The 16,216-nt window shown below is 48.6% G+C and overlaps 1 protein-coding gene across 17 annotated transcripts in view; it reads left to right on the top strand.

Moving 5' to 3' along the window:
• ATXN2 (ataxin 2) overlaps positions 1 to 16,216 on the top strand; it is a 1,509,788-nt gene that overhangs the window by 629,476 nt on the left and 864,096 nt on the right. The window lies entirely within an intron of this gene.

The following is a 16,216-nucleotide window of genomic DNA, read 5'->3' as shown; positions in this document are numbered from 1 at the left end:
ACCACAAGGCACCGACACCTTCGGCGCCGACACCGAAGCCCGTCGCCTCCACAGTCAAAATGGCCGCCTCGGCTACGTCGACGCCTAAAGCACCGATGCCGAAGAAGTCCTCGACTATTGTCGACTATCGATGCATCCCTTCAAGCCAGTGACCCCCTTCCGACAAAAAAGTCGGGGTCGGCCTCCACGCCTACTACCAAGATGCCCACCAAACCACCATCTCAGTTTGCTGTGCAGCAGGTCTCTGCATCTCTCCAACGTATCCGGGACCAGGTAGCCCTCCACTCTACCTCGGGTCCCTACACTACCTCACCCTGTACAGTGCACTTGGAGCCCAACAACATTACCTTTGGGCTGCCACCGACATCGGCACCGAAACTCTTTCAAATTCGGACACGTGTCCTCCACACAGTCCACCACCTCTGGCCTACCAGAACACGACCCTTCAGGGCCACAGTTTATTGACGCCGACACTGGCAGGCTCATGCTCCACAAGCGCAAGATCACGCCAGTCAGGGAAGAGGTGCCATACAAAATTCCTCTTAAACGCAAGCTACCGGCGGAGCAGGAACCAGTGCTACAAGAACACTTCCATCCCCTCCAACTAGCTCCGCAGTCCTTTTCCCCTACCCCTTCTGAATCGGACCCAATGCAGGAATATGGTGGGGACGATACCATCTACCCCGGGGACGCAGATCCCGATGAAACACAGGATCCTGATCAGGCATGGGATGACCCCACAGACAACTGGTGATGCTCCTCCCCCAGACAAAGAGTCAAAGGTCCTTGAAACATCTGGCAAACGTGTGGCAGCGCAAGCAGCCAATATCCTGCGCATTGCCAATACACAAGCACTCCTGGCACGTTATGACAGGTCACATTATGACACGCTAGAGTCACTGCATGACACGCTAGAGTCACTGCTCCAACACCTACCAGAGGAGTATAAAGAGTCAGCGGAGCTCCTCATTAGAGAAGGACAACTCCTCACTAATGCGTCCATAAAATGCGCCCTAGACGCAGCTGACACAGTGGCCAGGGCAATAAACACAAGTGTCATGTTACGACGCCATGCCTGGTTACGCATCTCAGGCTTCAAACCCGAGATCCAAAACAATATCCTCAACTTACCGGTTAACACGGAATTTTTATTTGGCCCAGACGTTGACACTACCCTAGAGAAAATAAAAAAAAGACACAGATACTGCCAAATCTATGGGGGCGCTACAAACCCAACAATTTCGTAGTGGCTCCTTTCGTCGCACTGGAAATAGGGGAACGTCAAGGGGCCAGGGGTCACAACAACAGTATGCCAAAGGTGGCACACAAACCACCTACGACAAAAACAACAGGGGTGGATATCGTGGATCCAGCGCCAAGGGCAGGGGACGTGGATATGGCAACACCAGGTCCTCCCCAAAAAACAAACAGTGACGCCCTCTCCCTACCCCCCGACCACTTAACACCTGTCGGGGGACGACTCCAGCTGTTCCTGCCCGCATGGAAGAACATCACCACGGACAGGTGGGTCAGGGACATCATTCAACATGGGTACTGTCTGGAACTAACTTCCACTCCACCCAATATACCACCAAAGCACCGTCCTATGTCAGCCGAACACTTAGATTTACTCCAGCAAGAAGTGCTTGCTATGCTCGCAAAAGGGGCCATAGAAGTAGTGCCCACCGCCCAGCAGGGCACAGGAGTGTACTCTCTGTACTTCTTGATCCCAAAAAAGGACGGCTCGCTCCGACCTATCCTAGACCTGCGACCCCTAAACCTATATATACTGTCGGAGCATTTCCATATGCTCACCCTCCAACAGGTTCTCCCACTACTCACTCTGGGGGATTTCCTAGCTACACTAGACCTGAAGGATGCATACTTCCACATACCAATACACCCTTCACACAGGAAATACCTCAGATTCACCATTCAGGGGAATCACTATCAGTTCAAAGTTCTCCCCTTCGGAGTAACAACAGCACCCAGGGTCTTTACCAAGTGCCTGGCGACAGTGGCCGCGCATCTGCGAAGACAAAATATTCACGTCTTCCCTTATTTGGACGACTGGCTAGTTCAGGCCAAATCAGCACAGCAATGTGCCACCCACATGTCCCACACCATTCACCTTCTTCACGATCTGGGATTCTCACTAAATTACCCAAAATCAAGTCTCCAACCTGCGCACGTACAACAGTACTTAGGCGCGACAATCAACACTCTGGCTGCCACAGCTCAGCCAACTTTAGTGAGAATCAACAGCATGCAACTGCTGATCTCAAAATTCAAACCTCAACACTCCCTTCTGGCGCAAGTGTTCATGCAGTTGATAGGCATGATGGCCTCCTGCATCTTCATAGTCCCACACGCGAGACTACATATGCGCCCGCTTCAGGAGTGCTTAGCACGTCAGTGGAATCAGGCTCAAGTACAGTTGAAAGATCTAGTGTTGGTGAGCGGTGGGCATACAACTCTCTGCATTGGTGGAATCCACAAAACCTTTGCAAGGGCCGACCGTTCCAAGAGCCTGTTCCACAAATAATACTGACAGCGGACGCGTCTCTCCAGGGATGGGGAGCTCATGTACCCAATTACACAGTGCAGGGACTATGGACTACACAATAAAAGAAGATGCACATCAACCTTCTGGAACTGATGGCAATCTTCCTGGAAATGAAAGCATTCAAAGTACACCTGTGCAACAAGGTCGTGTTGATCCGGACGGACAACATGACTGCCATGTACTACATACAGAAGCAGGGAGGAACACACTCTCCACAGTTGTCTCATCTGGCTCAGAGCATGTGGAAGTGGGCCATTCAGAGGAACATATTCCTCATGGCGGAACACCTCCCAGGCAAAGACAACCAGATGGCGGATCTGCTCAGCAGGCACAGCCACCAGATGCACGAGTGGGAGTTACACCCATCAGTACTCCAACCGTACTTCCAGCAGTGGGGTCATCCAGAGATAGACCTATTCGCCACAAGGGAAAACGCAAAATGCCGAAGCTTTGCCGCCAGGTTCCCACATCCACAGTCGCAGGGCAATGCGATATGGATGAACTGGTCCGGCAGATTTGCGTACGCTTTTCCCCCAGCGCCGTTGATACCGCTGGTGGCACGCAAACTGCGACAGCACTCTCTGACACTCATCCTGGTTGCTCCAACATGGGCACGCCAGCCATGGTACACCACCTTTCTAGAACTTTCCGTGGTGCCGCATCAAAGGCTGCGGATCAAACCCGCGCTTTTGACGCAAAACCATGGAGAAATTCAACACCCAGATCCGCAACAGTTGAACCTGGCAATCTGGCTCCTGAAGTCTTAGAGTTTGGCTACCTAAACCTGCCACCTGACTGTATGGAGATCATTAAGGAAGCTAGGAGACCCACTACCAGAGCTTGCTATGCAGCCAAATGGAAGAGGTTTGTCATTTATTGCAACAACAATCACCTTAACCCACTAGACGCATCTATTCAGAACATAATCTGCTATCTCTTACACCTATACCGATGCAATCTGGCATACACCTCAATACGTGTCCATTTAACAGCAATAGCAGCCTACCTCCAAAACAGGCAGCACCTCCCTTTATTCAGAGTGCCTGCCATCAAAGCCTTCTTGGAAGGACTTAAACGGGTGATTCCCCCAAAGCACCCCCCAGCACCGGTGTGGAACCTCAACTTGGTCCTCACCAGACTAATGGGTCCACCCTTTGAACCTCTCCATTCTTGTGAGATTCAATTCCTCACCTGGAAAGTGGCTTTCCTGGTTGCCATCACTTCCTTAAGAAGAGTTAGTGAACTCCAGGCACTAACCATTCAAGAGCCATTTATACAAGTTCACGCAAACCGGGTCGTACTGCGTACCAACCCCAAATTCATGCCTAAAGTAATATCGCAGTTCCACATGAACCAAACCATCAAACTGCCTGTTTTCTTTCAAAACCCACAAAATGTCGCTGAGAGGATGCTCCACACACTAGATGTAAAGAGGGCCCTCATGTACTATATTGACAGAACTAAAAACTTTAGGAAGACTAAACAACTCTTTGTTGCCTTCTCTCCACAACACAAAGGCAACGCCATTTCCAAAGCAGGTATAGCCAGATGGATCGTTAAATGTATCCAAATTTGTTATCAAAAAGCTAAACGCACATTAACGATTCCACCACGAGCCCACTCAACACGGAAGTTAGGGGCCTCCATGGCTTTCCTGGGAAACATTCCTTTACAAGAAATATGTAGAGCAGCCACATGGTCCACTATACATACATTTACAAAACACTACTGTGTAGATGTACACTCAAAACAGCAAGCAGCTGTAGGACAGGCTGTTCTCAAAACTCTTTTTCAGACTGCTGCAGCTGGCACGGGTAGCCGCCGCTAATAGGAGGTACTGCTGTGTATTCTATGCACAGATATGAATTCAGCAGCCCACATGCCTCGAACTGAATATGCTACTTACCAGTATGCATCTGTTCTTGGCATGTAGGGCTGCTGACATTCATATCTCCCACCCTCCTCCCCGGCGCCTGTCGCAGCTGCAGCTCTCAGAATTACTGTATAGCATGGTCATCACTTCCTGTATCTACTCCATCACTGCCACAATGGCGAAAAACAATCTGGGGATGGAGAGGATGCCCATGCGCACTGTGGTCCAGGGGAGGAGTCACCCATCTCAGGATACTTCGAAGACTCTTCCAGGACAACAATGTGCAATCATCCGGACCCAACACTAGGCGGCGATCTATGCACAGATATGAATGTCAGCAGCCCTACATGCCAAGAACAGATGCATACTGGTAAGTATCATATTCAATCCCACCAAACAAGTATCCATTGTTGCCCTGTAATTTGCCATTTCATGAGTGTATGCCATTTTTTCTCATTAGGGGTATGTAGGTGATAATGTCACTGCAAGTATCAACTGGTATAGAGAGAAAATCATACTTCTGGAGCTCAGAAAATGTTTTATAGTACTTCCATCAGTGTGGGATCCCCAGTCTTTAATGATTGGGTTTGACACCCAAGGTCTTAATTGAGCATAATATAATCTCTTGCCCACTCAATTTGAAATTCTTTTTACATTCTAAGAAAGGCTTGGCATCCTTAAAAATACGTGGCACTCACTCTAAGACTGTCACTTCTACACGAAGTATCAAACAGCCCTGGTGTCAGTGCTGGAACAAAAGATGGGTTGAATTGAAGTGTAGGAATAAGGGTAGAAGGGTACATGGTTAATTATAACTTATTATCCATGTCATCCCAGTTATCTAGGGGCATAGCAGTAGGGGTTGCTTAGATAGATGTTGTGCGGTCTATCTTTCTAGGCTTCCAAATTAAATTATAGAGAGGGTCCAGCTAAAGCCTTGTCTGTGTTGCCATGGTTTTTCCGATTCTCAGGTAATCCATTTGAAAAGAACCCGCAACTGGGCTGCAAATTAATACAAATAGACGTCCAGAAGGGCCAAGCCAACCCTCTCCCTAGGTATACATAGGCTCTCTGAGTCACTTGGGGTGTTCCACCCCCTTCAAAATTTATTTTAGGAAGGACTTTTTTGGTGTTGTGATGTTGGCACGGTTTGAGATATATAGAGAAGTCTCTGAAGAAAGTGAAATCTTTTAAAATTCATCCGAAGCAAGACACTGAGATAGTAGATGACATTTTAAGATCCCGACATATCTCTTAGAGTAAAGGAGCTAAATTAAGCTGAAATAAGTCAGATAAATCTGCAGATATTTGAACTCCCAAATAAATGCATTTATCTACCCACTTAAATTGAGTGATCTTCTGAGTTCAAACAACAGTTTCTTGTGGGTAAGTTCTAGGTTCTCTGATTTAGTTAAATTTATTTTACAATCAGACACCCTTTCATAGGACTGCAGGTGAAGTTGCAGTTTTGCAGGGTATTTTTCAGGATCTGTAAAGGTCAGGGGCACATCGTCTGTGAACATAATGAATTAAGTTTCTCCTTTCCAAAATGTAGGCCTGATATCTCCCTGTCTTCCCGAATGTGAGACTCAAGGGGTTTAATGCCGAGCTCAAACAGAGACAGGGGGCATCCTTGTTGTGTGCCTTAACTCAATGGGAAGGGTGGGATAGTGTTGCTATTCATCAGTTTTCTGGAGATAGGAGATTGGTGACCCCCAGAGCCATGGATTGAAACTGCAGATCAAACCCCACTTTGAGAAGCTAGCTTGGTATATGGTGTACACTTAGGAAAGTGGGCACCTTGCACCAATCCAGACAACCCTTATGCTGATTTTAGTGGCATTAGACAACCATAGAAAGCTCTCTAAGTGGTAGCTGTGGAGAGCAGTATTCAGGTTTAGTCCAGAAGGATTGTAAAGCAGCTTGTTTTACCAGAACATAATCTTATAGATTAAGTGAAAAGAACGGCACAGTGCATTTATGAAAATATGTATTTATTATAAGACTCATTAACACATGCAGACATCTCCTAGTCAAGAGATATACACAATACACACAATACGTTTTAATAGAAACAGGTAAGTAGCACTAATACATAGTGGTCACCAGGGGGAGACCAAACCATCTACTGAAATAGTGGTATGCGAACCACAACTTGAGTCAAGACGATACCCAGAAAACATAGAAGTGCCGGGGATCCAAGGAACCACCCGAGGTAAGTAACCAGGAACCCCATGAAGGCCTTGTGCAGAGTGGGAACACGACTGAGGGCTCAATATAAGTCAGTGGGTAAGTCGCTGTTGCAATTTTAACGAAGGACCCTTCCCAGTTACCCTGAAGAAACCCTGTGGAAGACAGAAGGTTGGAGAGCCACCCCAACAGTAGATACCCTAGGAACCAGGATACCTACACCAGGAAAGCCGGTTGCATAGGTGTGAAGTAACGCCGGAAACCGGTGTCAAACCCAATAGAGGACTGCGGGAAGATGCCGCTGCCGGGGAATGTGAAAGTGTCCGGTGGAACCCAAAGGTAGATTCAAGTTGAGATGTACCTGCAAGCTGAGGGTACAGAGTCTAGGCCACTCAGACGTGACCCGGAGGCACGGAAGACGAATGCCCACCGATGTCGAGTGTTGCAGGAGAGATGACTGTGACCTTGGAGCTGCAGCTGTGAGGACCAGGCGACGCTGTTCAAGATCAGGCGCCGTTCACAAGCTGTCCCACGTCGGATGTCGAGAGTTGAGGGGTTGGTGTCTGTGAGCACCAACAAGCCTTGGCAACTGCAAACAACGTGGAAAGCGAAGAAGGTGCTGGCAGGGAGTCAGGGCAGGCCCCGAGCAATCAGGCCTACGGTGCAAGTATTGTGGTGAGGAGATGCTTTAGGTTGGGGCTACTTGGAGCCCGAAGATCTTGGTGGAAGGAAGCCAACAAGCCTTTGCAGCTGCAAGTTGATGTGGTGCACAGGGGTTCGGTTCTTGTGGCTCAGATGAGGGATACTGGCCTCAAACTTGGTGAGAGGAAAGGGAAGACTCGAGGGATGTGAAGAACCACCACCACCTGTGTTACTGAGCCTTTCGGAGTTTGTGGGAGCCCATGATCAGCAGACCGGTCAGCTTAGTTGCGGTGCCTGCAGATGCAGGAAAGTGACTCCTTCACTTCAAGGGAGATTCCTTCAGGTGTCTTGGATGCCCACAGGCCTTGGAAGGTTCCTGTATGGTGCACAGGCACAGACGTTGCAGCAGACGAGCTGGGAGAATAGATGAGGCACAGCAGGAGTCTTCCTAGTTGCAGCCTTGATGCCCAGAGCAAAGTCCAGTGTAGTCCAGAGTGCCCAGACAGTTGAAGAAGTGGTGTCTGGAAATTAATCATGTCCCACGATGAATCTAGGGGCCCACCCTCCGGTAAGCCCTTTAGTACCCTAAGTAAAAGGGTTGGGACGATTCAGGGTTCCCTCTCATGTCCTTTGTCCAATTTCGTGCGGGAGCCAACAGCTGATTTGAACTGGACTATGCAAGGAGTGCACCAAATGTGCCAAGCAGAGTGAGTGGCGCTGGCAAGCGCTGCCACCCGGCCCCAATACACTAAACCCTGTCTGGGCGGTGGGCACGCCTCCCTGTGACAGGATGCCTTCCCCTGCTCAATCTTGGCTCAGCAGCAGGAGGGCAGAATTGTGTCTCTGGTCGGCAGCAGCCATGTTGTGCTGTCTGGGTCTAGAAAACTGTTACCAGTAGCACTGAGTGTCTCCCGGAGGAGCTTTACAGTGCAGGGAATCATACCTCCCACACCGCAACATGTTTGATACCAAACATGATAGGGTTTGTTATAGTCAGTTTAGAGATGGTCATCACGTAATGATGTATGGCCACACTCTGTATTGTAATGGCTGCACTTACAGCCCAGGAGAATGGACTTTGAAGGCTGTAGGGGTGGCCTGCTCATGCAGGTGCACCCTCACACTTAGAACCGAGCACCATGCCTACAGGATTGAAAGGCCTGCTTTAGGGGTGACTTAGAGGTTTTAAGTGCAGTGACCCTAGATATAGGTAAACCTATCTCTTTCGTAAGTGGTGCTAGCACCAGCTTACACAGCCTGCAATGGCAGGCTTGTAGTTACAGTTTGAGTGGTCCCTCATGGGGGGCATAATACATGCTTCACTCCAAGGGGGACCCCTGGCGCACCTATGCCCTGGGTACCTCAGTTCCATATACTAGGGACTGATAAGGGTACACCAGTGTCCAATCTGGTACCTAAGAAAGCACAGAGACTGGGGTCCTGATTAGCAGGATCGCAGTCAGACTAGTCCGAAACAGTAGAACACCAGGCAAAAAGTATGGGTAACCATAAATGCAGATTCTACTTTACTACACACAACTTATACAAAACCCTATCCCAATCCATCCAGTCACAAGCTTTTTCAGCATCAGGAGAAATTATGCTTGCTGAGATAATTTATTTGTTAGCTCTTTTGACCAGGTGGAGAGCTCTCCTCATGTTGTCCTGCGTTTGGCAGTGTTTGATAAAGCCAGATTGAGTGTGTATCAAGAAGGACATAATTAGTTCAATGTGTGTATCGAAGATCTTTGTATAAATCTTGATGCAGATGTTCAGAGGAGCGATGGGCCTATAAAAGGCACATCTGTCCGGGTCTTTTCCTGGTTTCGATATAAGTAGAAGCCCTGTTCATTGAGTTGGTGACTGTTTTATTTACTGCCAAGGAGTTGAAGAGACACAGCACAATAGGAGTCAGCAGCACCCCAAAGTTTCTCAGATGGTCAGTCATAGGGCAAAACTGCTGATAACGTAGGAGGTCAGCCGATTATATGCCCTGGAAAACTTAGTAGGAGTATCAATCATGCTTTAATGTATGTTCAGCTCTGGCTGCCTTCAAAATGGAGGCCTTGCATTGAAAATCATGAAAGTTTGCTAGGATGTCACAGGGTCTACTCAAATCTCAGGTGTGTCAAGGACCCATCCTGTGCACTTGATTTAGTTGAATCTTCACAGGTTCTATCCCGGCAATGTTACAGAAAGTGATTAGTGAACAATACGATATCCATTCTCTTGGGATCTTCACAAAGGCCTCAACATGCTGTTTGCCCCTTCTAGGTCTATTTTCTAAATCTTCTGTTTTCCTTGCTATCATGTCGTTTTGTGCATGAAGTGCAGTGCATTTATCCATGAGCGTTGAGCTCTGAACCTGCAGAGATCTCAAGTGTTATTCCTCCTACTCCACCTTCTGGAACCAGCCGAATCTAAATCTGTCCAGGGTGTTGAAATGTATTCCCTCAGTTCTTTGGACAAATCTTCCTTTACGTCTTGCGTAGCTCAGTCTTAAAAGTTTGTAGATGCACCAATAAATGCTGCTTTGATTGGGTCACCATGAAGAGAGATTTCTAGCCGCAGGTTCTTTGACTTGGAGTATTCCCCAGGCATCATACTAGATTCGGGGATTTTCGAGCAGTACCCCTGCATGTCGGTAGGTTGTGGTGTTCGGTTCCGTGTTGGCGTTGTCTGTGCAGGAAGTGAAGTTCGCTGTGCCTATATATCAGTTCTTCTCTTTCCGCACCAGTCAGTGCAGATGCCCCCAGTCATTTTTTGACTGATGTTTTCCTAACCTTTTTCTCAATGATTTTTTTAGATTTTCATCGCCTGATGTGTTGGGTACATCCCCTAAAAAGCCACAGGCTTTAATTTGTGTGGTTTCTGTCACATGTAGGTGTCTGGGACAGACCGTCTTTTGGGATTCCTTTTGTGCTTGTAGCGGGACCACAACTTCAAGACCTGCGTGGACTGCTGCGCCATGAATCCTAAGGTGCTGAGGGAATGGTCCTTGAAACTCCCCACCACCGGGCGTCAGATGACCCCGCAACACACACAATCCTGGTTGCGAGGGAGGTCCCAACACTGCTCCTGGAGCCACTTCTGATGGTAGTCATCAAGATCCAAGTCATCAGGAAAGTTCCACAAGTTAAAGTCAAAGAAGTTGAAGCAGATTTTGACTTCTCTGCACTGGTCCAGGTCATCGGACCAGGTGTGGGAGCATCAGCACTCTAGGTCTCACTCCACGGTGGAGCCTGTGCCAGGGTCCACTCAGCGCCTCCCAGAGTTTCCGGGATGCACCACATATTTGGTCATCCCAACCCCACTGGCATGCCTTCAGGCCCGGCAGGAGGAGCACCTATTGGACCTCAGCTGACTGGTTCGCCCTTGGCGCCAGTCGGGTGCCTTGGATCCAGTGCTGGAACTAGAGTGCCCCTTCTGTGACAATTCAGCTGTTTTCGCCCCTTCTGTGACAATTTTAGGGTCTACCAACCATGTACTTTCCTGCCCAGCCACTAAGGCCAACAGGCTTCTCAACTTTTTTGTAGCTGCGGACATGGTTCCTACTTATCACGTGGGACAACCAGCCAGAGGGCGGGCCAGTCCACTACCCCTGCGTCTGCCGCAGCTACCAAGCCCTTTTAGTTTACCCTTATACCAGCAAGAGCACCCAGTGGAGGGTCAGGGGCAGGATTCAACATCATCTGCCCCTCTGCAAGCTTATAACATCAGATAAGTGGATTTTTTCTTTCTGGAAACCCCTCCACCCATGTCACTCACTTATGACCATCTGAAGGAGGGCCATCTCTACTTGCTCCGTCAGGAAGTGTCTGCTCTTTTGACTAAAAGAGCCATCAAGAGGATTGTGGTTGCAGGTGCCCAAAAAGGACAGAGGCCCCTCATCCTGTCCTAGACCAGCACCTTCTCAACTTTCTTTTAAAAGGACCTTGGAGACTGGATGATAGCATTGGACGTGCAGGACGCATATTTCCACATCCCTGTCCTGCCTGCCCGCCCACAGGCACCACCTGAAGGTGGGCTTTCCCCTGGCAGTCTTGTCTCACCTCCAGACTACAGCAGACATCCTGCATTTGCTGGGTTTCATTATAAATGTGCTGCAGTAACACTGACTCCCACTCAGGCGCTCCAATGTCATTAGGGCCGTTCTGAACACAGTGCAATTTCAGGTCCATCCTCCCAGATGGCGAATCCAGGATATTCGGTCTATAATTCCTATGTTTCAGTCTGTATCCTGGATTTCGGTGAGACTGATTCTGAGGTTTTTTTTTGCCTCGTGGCCTGCATCCTCCTTGTGACACATGCCCGTTGGCATACGAGGGCTCTGCAGTGGGACCTGAAGTTCCAGTGGGCTCAGCATCAAGGGAATCTTTCCAACCTGGGCCAGATCTTGGAGGTAGCTACAAAATGCCTGTAGTGGTGGCTGATGAACCACGTTTGTGTTTGCAGCCCACCCCTCTTCCTTCCACAACCAGAGCTGAGTGTACTGAAGAAAATTTAACTCCTGACATGGGGAAGCCATCTGGGAAAGGTGGTGATCAGAGGACTATCTGTACATCAAAGAGAAGGGGGGGACCGGGAGCTAGTTATGGTCCAGTGTCTGTGCTCCGTGTTATATCTATAATACTCAAATGGAGACACTGTTCCTAAAGAGGGAAAGGGCAAAAGAGACCAGTTCGGAAAGAGATAAGAAAGAGGAAAGGCCTAGGCTAGTATTAGGCCCAAACAAGTTTAGATCAGGAGGGAGGGCATACCTTAGTTTCTCTTGTTGCCCTCACACACCCCGTAGGATGTCATGCTTCATCATTGGGCGTTTGCTCCTCGTCGGGCCGGCGCTGCAATGCCCTACGGGTCCCCCGAAGGGTCACTTTAGCGGAGATCTTTTAGAGAAAACGCCGTTTGGTGCATGCGGGTGTGTGGTTTGGGTCCTAATAAAAAGATATGTGGTGATGGGGTGTGTCAGTGACGAGGTAGCCTAAAAATGTCTAAGGGTTACTGAAATAATAAGGTTTAATGTAAATAGCACCCTTGACATACTAAAAAACCCGTAGGTTGGGTGTTACCTTATTGGAAATAATGTGCCATTAGGTAACTAGTGTGTGGTCATGTGGTCGACATGTTTCGCGCCCCAATGGTCCAAAAAAGGATCCTTGGCGCTTCCTCAGGACCAAAAAAGAATAATAGTGAATGTGGACTGAGGGATACTACCCACAGTTACTATCCGGGCGTACAGGTCAAAATAGTCCTGCTCTCTGTGTGAGAGTCAAGTCGCTCCAGGATAAAAGCCTAGGTAAACATAAAGAGAAAGAGAAAGGAGAACATCCTGCATATTAAAGAATGTTCACCTGTCCAAGGGATTCCAAAATGAGTACATAGTAAAATCATTAAAAAGGGATATCACCTCCACTCACGGGTGGTGGCGTGATGGGGTCTCAACGATAAGCTGCCGGGCGCCTGGGCCAGGGAAAGAGACCTGGAATGGAGACAGCCCGTCGCCGATCAGAGTCGCCCATTAGTCCAGGCACTAACCGTGGCAGAGATCAAAACAGATGTACAAGTCCTCATGCGGTATACAGTGAGTCGGTCTATATCATTAGGGTTCGTTCACTAGTATGTTACAACACTCACCTAAAAACGGGGAGAATAATGCTCCATAGATTAGGGGACGAGCGTACACACCTTCTAGTGCTGTAAAGAAGGAATAAATGACAGGCAACTGCTAGTAAACCTTACTCGTAATAATTCCAAAACTCGTCTGAGCTGTCATATAAACTTTGTTTGAGTAAAAGGCCGCTCTCCTCAGCACCTATACATGCGTTTTACTTACAGTTTAGCTCCGGCGTGGCCTCTTAACCACCTACCCCAGTCGTCCTCCTATTTGGAATGGAGACGAGGACTTCTCCGGGTTTCATTTGTAGTTCCCGCGTAGGCTAATTGGGGCGATACCCGTGTCCGGTCATCTACGAGGAGCAGCTGTGTTTGCATCGTTAGTGTGTGTTGATGCGCATGTGCAAGAGATAGACAGACGAACTACGCGCCTGCGTGTGTCAAGTAATGGCTCCGGCTGGCGTTCTGCTGTTGCCATGGTAATGTGCCTGTGCAGTTCTCAATGGTGCGTGCATATCGCTGAGTAATGTGAGCAATGTATCTTCACAGTTCGAAATGGCTGATCTCGCGCGGTAAATGCGGCGCTCTATTGTGGAAAGACTGTGTGATTGATGAATCAATGTGGTGCCCGTGTATGTATAATCAATCGTCGACTCGTAGGAGTGTTTCTTGTTGGATGAATCTCGGGGGCATCGGGGAGAGGGGGGGGAAGAAAATACGTAACCACATAACCAACCCTTAATGATTTATCGGGTCGCTGCCTGCCCGATTGACCAAAACTTCGGAAGGGAAGGTAGAGTTACGTGAGTAGGGTGCTCCTAGTTGCGACATACCCCCATAGAGAGGGGCGGATGGTGCCTCAGTGTTAATGTCATTGTATGACGGGGGAGAACAGCAACCAGACTAACGAATCATTACATTGAAAAAGGGCATACATGTGATGATATCAAGTGGACAGTATTGGAAAACAGCCAGCATTGGAATAACAACACCCTACTGCGCAGAGAACAACGCTGGGTACATCGTCTCCGGACCAATGAGGTGGGCTTGAACGATGATATACCATGGACTGAATTATAACCCAGCTTGAGGGGATGAGAGTCAAATAATCAGCACACACCCCCACCTACATTATAACGAGCTCATACCAAGCCATAACATGCCCAGGGCCACCTTTGTCTTTGTAATGCCTCCCCTTTTTGAGTAACTCTGATTTAAAAAGACAATAGGCTCTAGCATATGCTTCCCTGAGTCACCTGTCATACAATGACATTAACACTGAGGCACCATCCGCCCCTCTCTATGGGGGTATGTCGCAACTAGGAGCACCCTACTCACGTAACTCTACCTTCCCTTCCGAAGTTTTGGTCAATCGGGCAGGCAGCGACCCGATAAATCATTAAGGGTTGGTTATGTGGTTACGTATTTTCTTCCCCCCCTCTCCCCGATGCCCCCGAGATTCATCCAACAAGAAACACTCCTACGAGTCGACGATTGATTATACATACACGGGCACCACATTGATTCATCAATCACAGTCTTTCCACAATAGAGCGCCGCATTTACCGCGCGAGATCAGCCATTTCGAACTGTGAAGATACATTGCTCACATTACTCAGCGATATGCACGCACCATTGAGAACTGCACAGGCACATTACCATGGCAACAGCAGAACGCCAGCCGGAGCCATTACTTGACACACGCAGGCGCGTAGTTCGTCTGTCTATCTCTTGCACATGCGCATCAACACACACTAACGATGCAAACACAGCTGCTCCTCGTAGATGACCGGACACGGGTATCGCCCCAATTAGCCTACGCGGGAACTACAAATGAAACCCGGAGAAGTCCTCGTCTCCATTCCAGATAGGAGGACGACTGGGGTAGGTGGTTAAGAGGCCACGCCGGAGCTAAACTGTAAGTAAAACGCATGTATAGGTGCTGAGGAGAGCGGCCTTTTACTCAAACAAAGTTTATATGACAGCTCAGACGAGTTTTGGAATTATTACGAGTAAGGTTTACTAGCAGTTGCCTGTCATTTATTCCTTCTTTACAGCACTAGAAGGTGTGTACGCTCGTCCCCTAATCTATGGAGCATTATTCTCCCCGTTTTTAGGTGAGTGTTGTAACATACTAGTGAACGAACCCTAATGATATAGACCGACTCACTGTATACCGCATGAGGACTTGTACATCTGTTTTGATCTCTGCCACGGTTAGTGCCTGGACTAATGGGCGACTCCGATCGGCGACGGGCTGTCTCCATTCCAGGTCTCTTGCCCTGGCCCAGGCGCCCGGCAGCTTATCGTTGAGACCCCATCACGCCACCACCCGTGAGTGGAGGTGATATCCCTTTTTAATGATTTTACTATGTACTCATTTTGGAATCCCTTGGACAGGTGAACATTCTTTAATATGCAGGATGTTCTCCTTTCTCTTTCTCTTTATGTTTACCTAGGCTTTTATCCTGGAGCGACTTGACTCTCACACAGAGAGCAGGACTATTTTGACCTGTACGCCCGGATAGTAACTGTGGGTAGTATCCCTCAGTCCACATTCACTATTATTCTTTTTTGGTCCTGAGGAAGCGCCAAGGATCCTTTTTTGGACCATTGGGGCGCGAAACATGTCGACCACATGACCACACACTAGTTACCTAATGGCACATTATTTCCAATAAGGTAACACCCAACCTACGGGTTTTTTAGTATGTCAAGGGTGCTATTTACATTAAACCTTATTATTTCAGTAACCCTTAGACATTTTTAGGCTACCTCGTCACTGACACACCCCATCACCACATATCTTTTTATTAGGACCCAAACCACACACCCGCATGCACCAAACGGCGTTTTCTCTAAAAGATCTCCGCTAAAGTGACCCTTCGGGGGACCCGTAGGGCATTGCAGCGCCGGCCCGACGAGGAGCAAACGCCCAATGATGAAGCATGACATCCTTCGGGGTGTGTGAGGGCAACAAGAGAAACTAAGGTATGCCCTCCCTCCTGATCTAAACTTGTTTGGGCCTAATACTAGCCTAGGCCTTTCCTCTTTCTTATCTCTTTCCGAACTGGTCTCTTTTGCCCTTTCCTTCTTTAGGAACAGTGTCTCCATTTGAGTATTATAGATCAGAGGACTATGTCCTTCGGCGGAAACAAGCTTCACATCAGCCTACTGGAGCTCCGGGCGGTCCGGTTGGCATTGAAAGCCTTTTGTCTTTCTATCAAGAGAAGGCTAGTACCGGTGTTCATGGACAACACCACCACCATGTGGTACTGCAGCAAACTGGACCGGTGGGGTTGTGGACTCTTTGTCAAGAGGCCTTGTGCCTC

The sequence above is a fragment of the Triturus cristatus genome, chromosome 11, assembly GCF_964204655.1.
Source record: "Triturus cristatus chromosome 11, aTriCri1.1, whole genome shotgun sequence".
Classification (NCBI taxonomy): Eukaryota; Metazoa; Chordata; class Amphibia; order Caudata; family Salamandridae; genus Triturus; species Triturus cristatus.
This window is presented reverse-complemented; position numbering and strand designations above follow the sequence as displayed.